Source organism: Zootoca vivipara, chromosome 9 (genome assembly GCF_963506605.1).
Source record: "Zootoca vivipara chromosome 9, rZooViv1.1, whole genome shotgun sequence".
Lineage (NCBI taxonomy): Eukaryota > Metazoa > Chordata > Lepidosauria > Squamata > Lacertidae > Zootoca > Zootoca vivipara.
In genome coordinates, this window is record NC_083284.1 from 5501209 (window position 1) to 5519143 (window position 17935).

Genomic DNA, 17935 nt, shown 5'->3' on the forward strand with positions numbered 1-17935 from the left:
TGGTTGCGGTGCTCAAGAAGAGAGTGCTCTTGTGTTGTGGCTTCCAGTTGCAATTAAGGCTATTTTCAAGCTTCCCTTTTGCTTCTGCTGAATATGTTTCCGTCCCTCTGCACTTTATGTTTAAGAGCAGGAAATCTTGGACTCGGAGCCTTTTATTATCCCTCCATACATTTGAGCGTTTTAAAAATAACTACCCTCCTTATCTAGCGAAGGATGCCTCTGGCAATAGCAGGAATGCATTTGAGTCATAGCAAAATAGCATGGAGGGAAAGAGAAGTGAGACCCTGGATGGCGAAGCTTTAAATTCAGCTCTTGCACGGGAGAACTGGCAATACGGCTTTGGATAAGATTTACGTTTTTCTCCTTCAGTGAGAGCTCCTTTCTGAGCCTCTTGCGGATCCTCTGCTGATGTATTCTGCCTGGAACGAAGGAAGCATTATATAACCCACTTGAGCTGGGGCACTTTCATTGCTCCTTTCATTCTTTGCACCCCGGAAAGCAGAGGTTCTGTGCTGCAGCAGCACATGTTGGCATAGCTGCCAAGTTTTCCCTTTTCTCGCGAGGAAGCCTATTCAGCATAAGGGAAAATCCCTTTAAAAAAGGGATAACTTGGCAGCTATGCATGTTGGTGACCCTCCTGCTGCCGTTTCCCCAAATCATCTAGCAAACCTGGAAGCCCGGGTTATTACAGGTGTGTACATTTCCTTGAGAGCATCTGGCCAGAGGAGGAACTCACTTTTCAATCAGCTGCTTCACCTGTTCCCACCAAAAGCTTAAGCCCACCATTTCCAAACTGAACATTACTAGGATCTAAAACACACACACACACACACACACACACACACACACACACACACACCCACCCACACCTCAAAACTTTGGGGAAATGTCTAAATTCTAGATTTAGCTTGGCAGGGGGTTGGACTGGATGACCCTTGTGGTCTCTTCCAACTATGATTCTATGATTCTAGTGGAATCTGCTCTGACAGGATCTAGTGATGGCCAACACTTTAAAGAAGGCTGAGTGCCGAAGAATTGATGCTTTTGAATTATGGTGCTGGAGGAGACTCTTGAGAGTCCCATGGACTGCAAGAAGATCAAACCTATCCATTCTTAAGGAAATCAGCACAGAGTGCTCACTGGAAGGACAGATCGTGAAGCTGAGGCTCCAATACTTTGGCCACCTCATGAAAAGAGAAGACTCCCTGGAAAAGACCCTGCTGTTGGGAAAGATTGAGGGCACTAGGAGAAGGGGACGACAGAGGACGAGATGGTTGGACAGTGTTCCCGAAGCTACGAACATGAGTTTGAGAAGACAGGAGTGCCTGGCGTGCTATGGTCCATAGGGTCACGAGGAGTCGGACACGACTAAACGACTAAACAACAACAACAACACTTTAAAAGCAGATCTGACAAATTCATGGGGGATTAGGCTGACCCTGGCTACTCGTGATGTTTGTGTTCCCCCTCCATCGCCCCTCCATGTTTGTGTTCCCCCTCCATCGCCAGAGACAGTGTGCTTTCGAATGCCAGTTGCTGCGAATGTTGAGTAAGGAACAATGTTGTCCTTGCAGGCTTCCTGCAGGCAACTGGTTGGACTACTGCAATGTGCTCTACGTGGGGCTACGTTTGAAGCTGACTCGGAAACTACACCTAATCCAGAATGCAGCAGCTAGACTGGTGACTGGGAGAGGCCGCCGAGACCATATAACAGCGCCGGTCCTGAAAGACCTACATTGGGTCCCAGGACCTTTCCGAGCACCATTCAAAGTGTTGGTGCTGACCTTGAAAGCCCTAAAAGGTGAAACCCAGCCAGATGGGGTTTTATTCCCCACTAAACAGAATAAAAACAGAATAAAACTTCAAACATAGTAAAATTCCCTAAACAGTGTCTTCAAAAAGTCGGATAGTTGTTTATTTCCTTGACACCTGATGGGAGGGTGTTCCACAGGGCGGGCGCCACCACCGAGAAGACCCTCTGGCTGGTTCCCTGTAACCTCCGTTCTCACATTGAGGAAACCGCCAGAAGACCCTCGGAGGAGGACCTCAGTGTCTGGGCTGAACGATGGAGGTGGAGACGCTCCTTCAGGTCTACTGGGCCAAGGCACCTTTTAGTCGTTTAGTCGTGTCCGACTCCTCGTGACCCTATGGACCATAGCACGCCAGGCACTCCTGTCTTCTCAAACTCATGTTCGTAGCTTCGGGAACACTGTCCAACCATCTCGTCCTCTGTCGTCCCCTTCTCCTAATGCCCTCAATAAAATTATTATTATTATTATTATTATTATTATTATTATTATTATTATTATTATTACTGTGAGAACAGGATGCTGGACTACCGTGTTTCTCATATTATAAGACATGTCTTATATTCATTTTTTCCTCAAAAAAACACACTATGGCTTATTTTCAAGGGATGTCTTAATTTTTTCCTCCTCCTCCTGCCGCGGCCGGCATTGCTGCTGCACCTATCACTATGTCTTATTTTCAGGGTATGGCTTATATTCCTTGAATGCTTAAAAATCCTGCTATGGCTTATTTTATGGGTATGTCTTAAAATATGAGAAACAGGGTAGATGGGCCATTGACCTGGTCCAGCAGTCTCTTCATGCGTTCTAAAATTTCAGAGGACTGCTCCATTCGAAATTTGGGGACTGTCTCCTCTTCTCTTTTCCTTCCCTCACTGGTTGGTAAATGTAAAGGGACCCCTGACCATTAGGTCCAGTCGTGACCGACTCTGGGGTTGTGGCGCTCATCTCACGTTATTGGCCTAAGGAGCCAGCGTACAGCTTCTGGGTCCTGTGGCCAGCATGACAAAGCCGCTTCTGGCGAACCAGAGCAGCACACGGAAACGCTGTTTACCTTCCCGCTGTAGCTGTACCTATTTATCTCCTTGCACTCTGACGTGCTTTCGAACTGCTGGGACCAAGCAACGGGAGCTCACCCTGTCACGGGGATTCGAACCACCAACCTTCTGATCGGCAAGCCCTAGGCTCTGTGGTTTAACCCACAGCGCCACCTGCGTCCCCTAGCTACTGCACTCCTAGTACCACTTGTTGGTACAGTACTAGGAAGTAAATTATCATGCATTGCCACAATTCAGATCAGAAATGGAGGCAAAACTAACTGACCCAATATATTTCCTTGGTCAGGCCCTGTTGAAATGAATAGGAGCTGGACTATGAATGTGGCTTGTGCAAAGTCACTTGGCAGCTGATTCAGCGGGACGGGGTGGGGGTGGGGGGTGGGAATGTGCCCAGCTTAGAATAATAGAATTGTAGAGTTGGAAGGACCCACGGGGGTCATCTAGTCCAGCCCCCTGCAATCCAGGAATCTTTTGTCCAGCGTGGGGCTCATACCCATGGCCCTGAGGTTAAGAGTCTTATGCTCTGCCAACTGAGCTATCCTGCTGGATTCATTTTGCTTTTTATTTTTATTTTTCATTTTGCTTTTTAGCAGAGCCCTGAGATCCAGATACCAAGTTAGGTGCACATATTGGCAAGTAAAGAATTCTGAGCCCAGGAATTTAGTCCAAAACTGTCCAAAAGACCCACCTCTGATCAACCCCTGCCACTCAGCTTCCTCGACCTCAGCAGTAAACATTTTTTAAAATTCTATTCCATTTCAGGGATGGGGAGTAATTTTGTCATTTCCGTTGTTAAACAACTGGGAGGCAAAAATCCTTGCAGATCTACTTCAAATCGCACAGAGATCTCTCTAGCACCTGCCCACCCCCGTGTGACCAGTGCCCCCTTTCATTATTATATTATATTATTTGTTTGTTTCTTGCATTTATATCCCACCTTTTTCTCCAAGGAGCTCCAGGTGGCCTTCATGGTTCTTCCCTTCCTCATTTAATCACCACAACAACCCTGTGAGGTAGGCTAGGCTGAGAGGCAGTGACTGGCCCAACATCACCCAGTGAGCTTCAATGGCCAAGTGAGGATTCGAACCCTAGTCCCATGGGTCCTAGTCTTACACTGCGATGCACTGGGGATTATACAAAAAGGGCTGAATATTAGTAATTATTTTGCCCCTGTTTTGAGGATCAGATCCTAACAGATAAGATATCTTTGAACCAGTTCCTATTACCGATGCCCTGCAAAGACTTGGTTTATCTTTTACAAATATAAGAATGCAGAATCTGGATGGATGCAGATGGAGGCACACCAGTCTCCAGGGCTGGCGTGTCCATTAAGGCGAACTAGGCAGTTGCCTAGGGTGCCAAAATGGAGGGGGCACTGGCCAGCCTGCCCCCCACCCCCGCCGCCTGCCGCTGTGCCCAGAAGGGAGAGCGAGGGCTCCGGCAGCTCCTTCCCTGTCCGCCAGCACAGCGAGCAAGAGCGTGACAACGCACCGCCGGGGCTGCAGGCAGGCGGGAGAGTGCCTGCAACGGCACCCAGAAGCTCTGGGCTGCAACAGGCACTCGCGGAGGCTGGGAGCGCCATGCCCCACCACCCGTGCCACCCCACCCGGGGCTGGGGAAGGGGGCCGCCTTCGCGCCTCTTCGCCTCTGGGGCTGGCTACCTCCTGCACTGGCCGCCCCTCGGGGTGACGGTGTGAGAGTGAGGGGGGATGAGGGGCGCGGCGCTGGAGCGGCGTGGGACTCTGCATGCCCTTCCAGCACTCCGGTTGTAGACCCTCGCGCCTGCCCGCCCCGGTCCTGCTGCCTCGGGACTCCCTGCGCGGGACGGGAGGCGAGGTGGGTGGCTCGCGGCCTGCCCGGGAGCAGCAGAGGCGGCAGCGACGGCTGCCCGCAGGGGGGCAGATCGAGGAGGGTTGGGAAGCTGGGCGTGCACCAATTGAGGTGGAGGGTGGCGGCGGAGCCGTGGGGCTTGGTGGCTGGTTGCGCCCCACCAGCCACCTGGTGGTGTGCAGGGAGGGGGGAGGTCGCTCGTTGGGGCGCCCCTGGGGGGCCGGCGCCCTGTGTTTGAAATATGATTGGCGGGGGGGGGCAGAAGGTGATCTCTACTTCTGTTTTCTTCTTTGGTCGAACTCTGCTGCCTGAGGAATCCAAAGTTCAAGCTTGCAAAGCTTTTAGTGGGCTATGTAAGCAATTTATTTGTATCTGACATCTGAAATATAAGGGCCATTTGCTTTTGTTAGCTTGGTTCATAAACCCGAAAGCAGAAAGGTAATTCGTCACTTTGTAAAGAGGAACAAATGGTATTATGATTAGGGATAGAATAGGAATTGGGCCTTGTTTGCATTTAGATGCAAATCTAATTAATCCATGTGCCCTGAAGCGATATGTGAACCAAAATGCAACTATTCTTCAAAATCTGCACTTCTGTAACCCCCCCAAAATGTGCATATTATGGGAATGTGTGCTTAAGAACACATATATTAGTGAAAAGAACGTAGGAAGATGCATTGTATTAGGGGAAATCACTTGCAAAATCTGCACTTTGGGCAAAATTGCAAAGAAAAAAATGTGTGTTAGGATAAGCAGAGAGGAATCTCTGGGAGGATTTTAAATAAAACATTCAGAAACCGTTGCGGAAATGTGGCAACGGAACCTATGTTTGAAAAATGAGAAACGAAAATGGACAAATCCACACTATAAACATTTGTGAACTAGGGTACGCTTCTGAGAAATGTACTCCGGTCAACAGAAATGTTTGCCGTAATAAATTTATTGTGCCTTTTAAGATGCCGCAAGACCCTTGACTGGCTTGGCAGCTGTAGACCAGCAGAGCTACCTTTCTGGAAATTGGGGGAAAGCAAAGTTCCTTTCTGGGGTGAGATGCAGAAGAGGTTTAAAGACTGTCTCAAGGCAAATTTTAAAAATGTAGTATAAACACTGACAACTGGGAAGCACTGGCCTGCAAGTGCTCCAATTGGAGAACAGCCTTTACCCTTTATGGGTAAAACCTCCTCCCTTTATGGAGGAGGGAGAAAGATTGTTTTCTGCTGCTCCAGAGAAGCGGACACGGAGCAATGGATTCAAACTTCAAGAAAGAAGATTCCACCTAAACATTAGGAAGAACTTCCTGACAGTAAGAGCTGTTTGGCAGTGGAATTTGCTACCAAGGAGTGTGGTGGAATCTCCTTCTTTGGAGGTCTTTAAGCAGAGGCTTGACAGGCATATGTCAAGAATGCTTTGATGGTGTTTCCTGCTTGGCAGGGGGTTGGACTGGATGGCCCTTGTGGTCTCTTCCAACTCTATGATTCTATGAAAGGTGTCGTGGTCTTTGAAGATGCTTGACCTCAGGACGAAAGGGAGAAATGTGCTAAGAGGAAGGCATGCTTGGCAAACGCTTCCTCCCGGAAACCTATGTCCCCACTGTAGAAGGACATGCGGATCCAGAATTGGCCTCCACAGTCACTTACGGACCCACTGTTAAAACCATGTTTATGGGAGACAATCTTACTCGGCTATGAGTGATCGCCAAAGAAGAATAAATGCAGGCAGCATATGCAACAACGTTGAACCCCGCATGGTGTCTGAAACCCTCTTGGCGTCAAACTTCAATACAAACACACAGGCGGAGTAGTTGCGATGGAACTTGAGGCATCATTGCCTGGCCTGCCATGCCAGAAAGCTCTGTGTACTCCGAGTCCCTCTTAACAGACGGTAGTGGCTGCTGGGGCACACGGTGTAATAAAATTTGGCTGGAGACGTGATGTTCTGCTAGGCTAATGACCTGTGAAAGTATGGAAGAGGGGTACGGAAGGCAAGGCTGGAGCCAAGAGATTCTTGTTTATGCTGATTGAGATCCCGCTCGGCAGCATTCCCCCTGACAGTTGAATGGGACCCAGCACCCGGGAGATGGCTCCAGCCCTGGGGATGTGCCGTGGGGGTCAGGGTGTGTGGAAAGGGCTTCCTGATAAAGCGGGGCCTTCGGCATCAGAGCCGAGTCCACGATTCTGCCGTGCGACGGTGGGAAAATAGCTGCGGGGGCTCCAATGCGGAGTGTCTGCTCCGAGTTGTTCCAAGAACAGCTTGTTCGGGCCTTTCGCCTTTCCAAGGGGTCTGGAGGCAGCAGGAAAAGGCAAACAAAACTATTGAAGGGGCTGGTGGCAAAGTTTGGGGCTTTTTTAAATTTAGAGAGAAGGCAAGGAAGCAGGTTTATGATAGAGGTGTTTGATGTGGAGAAACTAGGCGTCTTGGCTGGATTTTTGTATTTATCTCTTGTTTTGCTTTTTAAAAATTATGGGTTTGTTTTGTTTGTGCACTGCTTAGAAATTACTACAATATTAAGCCGCCCAGAAATACTTTCAAATCAAAGGAACTCTTACCTTTAAAGCCAAAATAAAATTGGGGGGAACTTATAACATCAATTTTTCTAAGACAATGTGAAAATCCAGTCTATTCCTAGGGAAAGAAGAAAAATCCCATATCCCAATTTTTCAGGCAACTGTTAGGTTTGGATTTTACTGCCTTTTGAATTCATTGGAGTGACTCAAAATATAATAGGGCAGGCAGAAGGACAAGGCGCACATATAGAACACAGGCAACATTTGACACTTAACACTTGGTATTTTCTCCAGTCATTAAGAAGATATTGGCAGAACGAGACCATCGCAGCAGAAAAGGTCAGTTTGTTAAAAAGTACCTTATGAAAAGAGTTTTGCATCTCCTCCAATATGGGAAGAGAGGGAGCTTCCTTGTGAAGACAGTCCTGTAGCTGTGGAAGCCTTTCCTTGGTACCCGATAATAGAATAATCAATACAGGAAGAGAGTGGCTTAAAGCATGGACAGAGTGCCTTCTCCCCCCGCACAAATTGACCACAGCCTGTCACTAAGAAGCAGGGGGTCCGTTGCTCACCAGCCCACCTATTAATCCAAGCTTACCAACTCTTGAACTCGCTTCAGCCTTTCGTTACTTTACTGGCTGCGTACAAACCATGCCTCTAATGCACATTTTTATAACATAAATTCCCCCAAAGAAGCCTGGGAGCTGTACTTCATGGTTCATGTGTATTTTAGTGTATTTTAATATTTCTGTTGGAAGCCGCCCAGAGTGGCTGGGGAAACCCAGCCAGATGGGCGGGGTATAAATAAATTATTATTATTATTATTATTATTATTATTATTATTATTATTATTCATAAAGCTACAATTCCCAACACCCTGAACAAACTACGGTTCCCAGGATCTTGGGGGCCATTTTCTGGCGGACATTTCCTTCCGTGTGCCCGCCGTGCATTTAAAGCACCCGCCCCCTAGAGTCTGGGGAAGTGTAGTTTGCCACTCGCGGAGCTACAGTTCCTTGACAAACGACAGCTCTCGGGATTCTTTGGGCGAAGTCGCATCCTTTAAACGCTCGGCGTATATGAAGCCTACATGTGCGCAGAATGAGTCACAGGCCGGGGTGAGCTGGAAGACTCAGAAATGCCTGCCAAGCTCATGGGGTTGTGTGTCACCTCTTTGTGCTCCTGGCACAAGCGACCTCGTCATTCGCTGTTCCACACAGAAACACAGGGCTCTGCGAGTGACTCAAGCGGTTGAAACGCCCTGGGATTTCTTGTCTGTGGAGTCGGGGGGGTGGGGGGCTGCTCTGAACTTTAATGTGTTTTCCTGAAAAGTGTATTTGAGTGTCGGAGAATTCTGTTGGAAACTGAAAGGGGAGCGGACGTTGCCTCGGTTTTTACGTTCGTCTTGAGGTCAGGAATGGAAATCACGCAAGCAGATATGGTCACTGTTTTTTTTTTTTAGTCCACAATCGTTATATCAATAATTACATTGTGTTGTGTGTCGTTTCTGACAATTCCCTTCCACTGAAATGCATTGACATCAATTGCAATTATTGAAATCTTTTCGGACAGAACAGATAGCAAGACGAACAACGTATGTTTTCGCAGAAGTCGAACCGCAGCACAATGGAAAGAGCGTCGGTTGAAAATTAAAAAGGACGGGACAGAAACTGCTGCCTCCTTGCATCCCAGGTCCTGGATGCGTTAGGAACTTGAGGGCTGTTTGGTAGACAGCGGAGCTGACACGGCAAATCCACTTGCTGCAAAATTCTCAGTCATCTTTTTTGGTGTGTCGACTTTAGCAAAGCATACGAAGGGAAGCTGAAACACCCTCAGAATTTCTCAAGGGGTTTTGCATATCCCTAGCTGAGAACCGGTTTTGGACGCCACAAATTGCCACGCATTTGCATTGTGCAAAGCGCAGAGAGCATGCCACAAGGCGGTCATGGTACATGCACCCAGCACCGTGTGACGGCATGGTAGATGTTGCTAAGCGTGACAACTCTCTGTGACAGCTGTTTTCTAATTGTGCTTCTCATGCACAGGAATTGAGGCAGCTGTGTAAGATGGAAGACCATGCATTCCTGTCGAGTTCACTTCCTTAAATAATATAATGAACCTCCTCCAAACCTTGCCCTGTAAACCAAGTAGAACACAGACACGGCAGATGCAGTACCTGAAATCTGAATGTGAATGCCTTGTTCTGCTTTTTCCAGCTTCTCAGGATAGGAAAAGCACCTTCAACGAGTTATGTGCATCTCCAGGTCTCCCTTGCCAACAGAAGATCTTGCATTTGCAAAACCTCCTTGCCTGTGTTGGGTCACGGAGATGCCCCCAGAGGAAGATTTTGTGCTAACTCTCCTCTCTTATATTATAACAACAACAACAACAACAACAACAACAACAAACAACAACAACTTATTTCCCCAGCCACTTTGGGCGGCTTCCAACAAAATATTAAAAATACAATAAATCATCAAACATTATAAACATAATTTACATAGTTCATTCTGTAAATATGTAACTTACGTAATTTGGCCACAGTGGGCGGCGAGACAAATAATGTACGTTTTGGTGGAATACCAGCTGCAGTGGAATGGAAACAGTGCGGCCTGCGACTTATACAGGGTGGAATGGAAAATGATGCTTTCTTACATCCCCAAGGTGAATGTTGTTGTTGTTGTTGTTGTTTGGCCCCCAAAGTCCCCCCCCCAGTGAGCGTCATGGGGCTGAGTGGGAATTTGAACCCTGCTCTCCCAGGTCCTATTCTGACACTCTTAACCACAGCATTGCAGATTGTGTTCCACTGTTTGTATTGGGAGGTTCTCCTCGTGGGAAAACAGAGCTCGTAAATGCTGACAGATTTTATTCTCTCCTTTTCTCTTAAATGGTAACATAGATGTGGCCTTCCCGTTGGGAGAAATCGAGATGTGTGAAAGAAGTTCAAGATGTTCTGGCTTTTGCCTGGGAGGGATACCCTCTTGCTGTGAAAAAGGGCCTGCGTCCCACATTAGCTCTTTTAGGGAAGGAGCGTGCAGCCAGCATTTACTCACAACAATAAAAACAAAACAGCCACCCTCGGCTCTGAATGCATTTTGGCACAAAAGCACCATTAAGGACATTTGTTTGGCATGTGTGTCCAGCCGGCTGGCTCAGAAACTGCAATTCTGGCTGCCTTTTGGGAAGGCAGATCTAGGCAATAAATTCCAGAATTAGCAGTAAACAGCCCCATTTCCTAGGAAACTCTGGCATGAGGTTGGAGGGGAAATCCCCACTCGTTCGCTGCTGTGCTGGACCATGTATGGAAGGGACCATGTTTAACACTGGGAAAGGTGGAGAGCAGGGGACCTTGTCTGCAGGAATGTGCAAGAGCCGCATCGTTCGGGGTCGCTGAAAGAAAAGGACGTGGCAAAGATCCTCAAAAGGACCTTTTTTCAAACTAAGTGGAAGGGCGGTAAAGCGGCGAATGCCACTCAGTGTAGACAAATGTGAAGTAATGGGGGGGGAAACTTAATTTTGCATATTTGCAAATGGGTTCTGAATGGGTGGTGACGGACCAGGAATGAGACCTTGGAGATATCTTGATGAACATGTCAACCCACCGGGAGCAGCTCTGAACAAGACAAGTTTGGTGCTAGGTAAAGGTAAAGGGACCCCTGACCATTAGGTCCAGTCGTGACCGACTCTGGGGTTGTGGCGCTCATCTCGCATTATTGGCCGAGGGAGCCGGCGTATAGCTTCCAGGTCATGTGGCCAGCATGACAAAGTCCCTTCTGGCGAACCAGAGCAGCACATGGAAACGCCATTTACCTTCCCGCTGTAGCGGTTCCTATTTATCTACTTGCATTTTGACGTGCTTTCGAACTGCTAGGTTGGCAGGAGCTGGGACCAAGCAACGGGAGCTCACCCCGTCACAGGGATTCGAACTGCTGACCTTCTGATCAGCAAGCCCTAGGCTCAGTGGTTTAACCACAGCGCCACCTGGGTCCCTTTTACGTTTGGTGCTAGGGATCATTATAAAAGGAACTGCAAATAAAGGTGCCAGAATCACAGCAGGGATACAATTCTGTAGTGCAACCAGATTTGGGATACTGTCTGCAGTTTCTGGTCACCTCACCTGTGCTAGAAACCACAGGAGGGGAGAGGGCTCTTGTGGTCGGATCCTGCTTGCGGGCTTCCCATAATAGGCATCTGTGTTGTTGTTTTTTAAAAAAGGTAAAGGACCCCTGGATGGTTAAGTCCAGTCAAAGGCGGCTATGGGGTTGCGGCACTCATCTCGCTTTAAGGCCAAGGGAGCCTGGCGTTTGTCCACAGACAGCTTTCTGGGTCATGTGGCCAGCAGGACTAAACCGCTTCTGGCGCAACGGGACACCATGACGGAAACCAGAGCGCATGGAAACGCTGTTTACCTTCCCGCCACACTGGTACCCACTGGTGTTCTTTCGAACTGCTAGGTTGGCAGGAGCTGGGACAGAGCAACAGGAGCTCACTCTGTTGTGGGGATTTGAACCGCTGAACTTCTGATTGGCAAGCCCAAGAGGCTCAGTGGTTTAGACCACAGCGCCACCCACCTCTGGTTAACCACTGGGAGAACAGTGTGCTGGATGAGATGGGCCCCTTTTGGCCTGACCCATAACACTTGCTGATGACAACATCATTGAGCGTTAATTATTATGCACCAAGTAGAACCTCCATCATTAAAGGCAGTGTATCTCTTTGTTGATGGTTGCGGAGAACAAACACATTGACCGTCACCTTCATGCCCAGCTTGGACATTTCCTAGGTGACCTTCTGATGCTGTCGAACCCCAACTCCCATCAGTGCCCACTAGCATGGCCCATGGTCGGCAAGGATGGAAGTTGTAGTACAACAACATCTAGAGAGCACTGTGTTGGCAGAGCTACTTTTGGAGACAGAATTTTAGAATTGGTAGGGAGTAAAACGCTGCTGAAGGAATCCCAAAGGTCCTCTAGTCCACCCTGTTGTTGATGCAAAAACGTTCATCTGATCCAGCAGAGTTAGTTAGCATCCATGTCTTTCTCGAGACAATGGAGGGGTATGCCTTTGGGGGTGAAGTCAAACTGCTGGAACTTGCAGCGCCTGCAGTGGCTGTAGAGACTGATGCAGGAGAGACATGTTTTGTTGCAGCTGGGGCAGGCGAAGGCATCTGGCAGATGCACCAGGGCATTTCTTCTCTCTGCGCTCCTCCCAGCGGTCATTCCTCCTCCGGTCACTGCTATGGGTGCATGACTTGACTGTCTGCCTCCAGGCACTGCGGTCGTCTGCAAGGGATTCCAACATGGCGGGGTCGATGTTGCCAGCCTTCATGTCACATTTTTGGCACAGAATTGGTCTGCCAATGGGCCTGGTGCCTAAGGTCAGCTGTCTGTGTCATGGGCCAGGAGTTGGCTTCACCTGTTGAGCAGCAGCCTGAAGGAGCAGAAGGCGAAGTGACTCCACCTGCTGCTGATCAGCCTTCTTGCTCCTAGTGAGAACCAGCTGGCTCTGGTTTTCTTAAGCAGGGTTTCCAGCCTCAGTCAGTTGCTGCAAACAACATTGGTCATTCCTGACCAGACCTTGCTGTTTTTTGCTTCTCATGGCTTTGGACTCTTGGCTTTCTTGACTCCCGGATCGCCCTGACTATGTGAACTGAGATACTCCTGACTTTAGGACTGGACTGGGCCTTGTCTACGGACTCTGCCTCCAGGCAAGTACCCCCCTGAGACTTGGCTGGTTAGCTGCCTTCTCCCTCCACTAAGCTCTGCCGTGGCTGGAAGCACAGGGCTATAACACTCTGTAGAGCACATGGGGATTCCTGCCATCTTCCATTCTGCAGACATGGGCAAGCCAACGCAGACGTCGCTGAGACAGGAGTGTGAACATGCTGGGAACATAGCCTTGGGAAAACACATCTTTGCTGGGGACTGTCCTGCCATGTGACACCCAAAACCTTCCTGACACAGCGCAGGCGGAAGATGTTGAGGCGTCACTCCTGGCGCCTGCAAATTGCCCACAACTCGCGTCTCCACCCCCATCGTTCTGCCCGGACACTGAGGTCCAGCTCCGAGGGCCTTCTGGCGGTTCCCTCATTACGAGAAGCCAAGTTACAGGGAACCAGGCAGAAGGCCTTCTCGGTAGTGGCGCCCACCCTGTGGAATGCCCTCCCACTAGAGGTCAAAGAGAACAATTACCAGACCTTTAGAAGGCATCTCAAGGCAGCCCTGTTTAGGGAAGCTTTTAATGTTTGATGGATTTCTGTATTTTAGAATTTCTGTTTTTTTTGGAAGCCGCCCAGAGTGGCTGGGGGAACCCGGCCAGATGGGCGGGGTATAAATAATAAATTATTATTATTATTATTATTATTATTATTATTATTATTATTATTATTCCATAAAGCGGCGTGCTCAACACACAAGCCTGGTAGACCTTCACCTTAGTATGGGACATTGGCGTCACATTCTCCCATACCCTTTTGGGGATCCAGCAAAGCGGCTGTTACCGTACTTTTCCATGTATAAGCCGAGTATTTTTTACTTTTAAATAATGTTTAAAAACTTGGGTTGTCTTATACAAGGGTAGTGCGTGGGGGGGGCACGTGTGATGGGTTGCAGCCACGGTGATTGGGTGGGTGACTTGTTGTTGCGTCGAGGGATGCTGTGGATATTTGTGAATTTGGCGTGCGATTGTTGTCTACTGTTTGTGAGCGTGCATGTTTGCTTTGGCGACGCGAGCGGTTGTCAGCGGTTGTCAGTTTTGTTAGTGATTCCCCCTCCCCCCAAAGCTCAACAACTCTGGTCCATCTCTCTCCCACCCCCCATTTTCTTAAATTTGAGTCCCCCCTCCAAGTACACGGGGCGTGTTATACACGGAAAAATACTGTATAATCCTTCTGCTCCTCAGCCAGAGCGAATTGATTCGTGTGACTTGCTTGCTCATTCATTCTCCCTGAACTTTGTCGCTCTCTCGATTGTGCAACCACCAGGAGCTGTCCACGGCAGCACTTCTGCAAGGGAGGGAAAAAAGACAGGGCTGCTTGCTGGAGAAGCTGCCGTAACCTTAATTGGCTGCGTTCTGTCACCTACCTGAGGCTGCTAGCTAGGGAAGTAGTAGGAAAGGAACTTTGCTTTCCAAAGCAGCTGCTTTTGCTCTGGCTGTTCTGGGCCTGACTCTGCCTTTGTCTGGTGAAGCGTCAGAGACCTGGGAGACAGGCAGGAATTCCTGTCCCCTGCCCCCCTTGCCCTATCTTTCTATGCGGTATAGAACGATAAATTCTCCAAAAAGTAAAGTAGATAGTCTGCCGCAACATGGCATTGCCACGCAGATGCATGAAAACAGATTTTAAGATTCTGCGCCAGTGAATTTGCTCCCGCGAGCCAGTAGTTGCAATCGCAAAATGCACCCCAGTCAGACCAGAAACAAAATGAATTTGAAAGATTTGCTTAAATCACAGCACAGGAATAATGAAGATAAACACACCCAGCGATATCTGAAATACAAGGAGAGAAAATAATGCATGAATGAAACAGAGGAGAGCGATTTGTAAGGGGAAACCATTGTTAGACCAGCAAATAAAGTGTTTTTTTTTAAAAAATGTTATTATGCCCTGATTAAAGACCTCCAGAAAAACCCCTTCCATCAGTTCCAACTAGTTAAAGTTTTACTAAACTGCCTTATAGCAGTTTAACCTGAAGATTAATGAACGGTGTTGGATTACAACCTGTGTGAATGAATGAGGAAAGTTGAGAAAGATGAAGTGGTTGAACAGGATCCCAAATGGCACAAATCGGAAATTTGTTCAGGAAAAAATAGAGAAGTGTTTAAAATTGAAAAAGTGAGGCCTAAGGCTTACAGAGTAATAAACAGAAATGAAAATGAAAATGAATTTAGGGGAAGCAAAAACCCTATAAATATCGCATCTGTTTCAGAACTGTTCATCCTGGCTCAGGAAAAATGCCCAAGTTCAGCTTCTGGAACTGAATGAGTTTCTTATATTCTGAGTCACTTTTTTCTTTTGCCCTATTCCCCCCACTAAAATTCACTTCTGTGTTGGCAAATGACTCATCTAGGGCGGCCCCCTCCTTAGAAGCAGGTGTTTTGCTTCATATGATTTTAAATCATTTTCGTGGAGCGACATATTCCCAAGCTTTATCTGGGCGAAGGAGTCTCCCGAAGGCCGCTCTGAGCTGCTAATGAGCCTTCTATCTTCATCCGGGGTGCGTGATCTCAGCTTGACTAAAGTCTCGCCAAGCTTTCTGCTTCCAGGCAGATGGAGAGACATTTGTGCCTTTGAAGGAGACAGCTCTGCCTGCTGAAAACCGTGAACCACAGCACTCTGGAGCAATGTTTGCTTCCACTTCGTTCCTGGCGATTCCCTTCTACTCTGCAAGCAGATACTTCTCCAAAAGAGAGTGGAGTAACAGGATCATGGGACAACAGCGGTCTATCAGAGGTGCCGTCAGGCTTCCTGGCTGAAACCCCGGAGAGAGCTGCTGTCAGTCAGAGTAGACAGTTTTGGGCTAAATGGGCCCAATTGTGTCACTCTGTATAAGGCAATTTCTTATTCTGATTTCTGGGTATAGCTGCCAAGTCTCCCGTTTTCCCCGGGAAATCCCCGTTTTTCCAGCTGTTACTAGCTGAAAATACGGATTTTTTTGTTTTCCCCGGTTTTTTCTGGCGCGGCGGCCATTTTGGAACTGGGCGGAGCATGCTCAGAAGCGACTTTTGATGCTGCTCTGCCCAGTTCCAAAATGGCTGCAGTGCGACTTCTGGCGCGGCGGCCATTTTGGAACTGGGCAAAGCAGCATCAAAAGTCACTTCTGAGCATGCTCCGCCCAGTTCCAAAATGGCGGCAGCGCTACTTCCGGTCTGCTATTTCCGGCCCGGTCCCTTCTTTCTCTGATAGCAACTTGGCAGGTATGTTTCTGGGCCTGCCTTTCCGTCTTGCTTCTAGACGGGAGAGAGGTGAGCAGCCTAATTTGAGTTCAACGGCCCAGGGAAGAAGCAGCCACACCAATCTTGAGGCACCCTACTTTTGCCTGCTAGCTCGTTTCATTTATTTGTAGAAAATGGTACTGCTTAATATAATAAAGTCTCTCCAAGCAGTTTATGTTAAAGTGCTTTTTTAAATATATATATATATATATATACAGTGGAACCTCGGTTTATGAACACCTCGGTTTATGAATTTTCGGTTTATGAACGCCGCGGACCCATCTGGAACGGATTAATTCACTTTCCATTACTTTTAATGGGAAAGTTCGCTTCAGTTTATGAACGCTTCAGTTTATGAACAAACTTCCGGAACCAATTACACCCATGTTTCAGTTTATGAACGCTTCAGTTTAAGTACTCCGCGGACCCGTCTGGAACGGATTAATCCACTTTCCATTACTTTCAATGGGAAAGTTCGCTTCAGTTTATGAACGGTTACTCTGCGGACCGTCTGGAACGGATTAATTCACTTTCCATTACTTTCAATGGGAAAGTTCGCTTCAGTTTATGAACGCTTCAGTTTATGAACAGACTTCCGGAACCAATTGTGTTCATAAACCGAGGTACCACTGTATATATATATATATATCAGCAAACGTTTCCTGAAAACTAGATCAAAACAAAGCAAAAGTGCATGTCACCCGTAAAACTGAGCCCTGTACATACCGGAACAACTGCCTCACGTAATGTGTGCGAGAAATGTCAGCCTTTATGTCCCCGTCTAATTTAATTCCATGGGATCAGTGTTGGGTTTCCTTCACATTGTTTACCCTGAGGCTTTGAGCTCTGTGTGAGCTGGCAGTCGGGCCGGCCCTTCTCCTCTCCCAACCGCTTGTTGACATTTGTCTAATGCGCTATTTCGATGAAAAGGTATATTTGGTGTGACCAAAAGCCTGCCTGGTCCAGCGTTGGATTCTCACAGGGGCCGACCAGAGGCTGATGGGGGAGCCTGCAAGGAGCAAAGGGACAGGGCAAGAGCACTCTTCCCACTGTGGTTTCCCAGCAACTGGCATTCGGAGGCACGCAGTCTCTGATCCCGGAGACGGCATGCAGTTAACGTGATCAGTAGCCATTGTCTAGTCACTTCTCAAAGCCATCTGAGAATGTTGCCATCACTACCTCTGGCGGCAACAAATTCCGTAGTTCAACTATGCGCTATACTTCCTTTATTCTTTCTCCGAGTCTCCCATCATTCAGCTGTAAGGAATGACCCCGTTGGGTCTTAATAACAGAAGGAGAAAAACCTCTCCGTAATATCCAGGCATAGTTTTATGCATCAAGCCCCCTGCCCTGCCCACATCTTTCTGCCCAGGCTGCAACCCTCAAGGTCCTTGTTCCTCGCTTCACACCTTCCTCCTGGCAGGCATGCATTCTTCAGCTAGAATGTGCCCTTCTTTCAGATAGAGATTGTCTCCAAACCATCCCGTTCTCACCATTTTATTATTCTGGGAATTGTGATAATGTCTCTTGGTTGCCTGGAAGGAGATAAGTGCTTTGGGGGTAAAACCTTTGTGTGCAGGATGGAATGTAGCCTGCAGCCGCTGTTCCCAAGTTTCTCTACACCATCACCCCCCCCCACCCCACCCCCAGGGCCACTTGAAAATTGCGGATGGCCTTGGGGGAACACTTAATTATTATTTAATTTTTTCCTGCCTGTCGCAGCAAGTGCAAATGTGCTGTGCTAGATGCTGCATGGTTTTAAATCACATCTTAATGGCTTCTTTCGTTTCTTATGTACACTATT

General features: G+C 48.1%; 1 protein-coding gene across 5 annotated transcripts in view; it reads left to right on the forward strand.

Annotated features, from left to right (window-relative positions):
* Window positions 1-17935, forward strand: part of SLC4A11 (solute carrier family 4 member 11) — a 218647-nt gene that overhangs the window by 46292 nt on the left and 154420 nt on the right. The gene's annotated exons all lie outside the window — the stretch shown is intronic.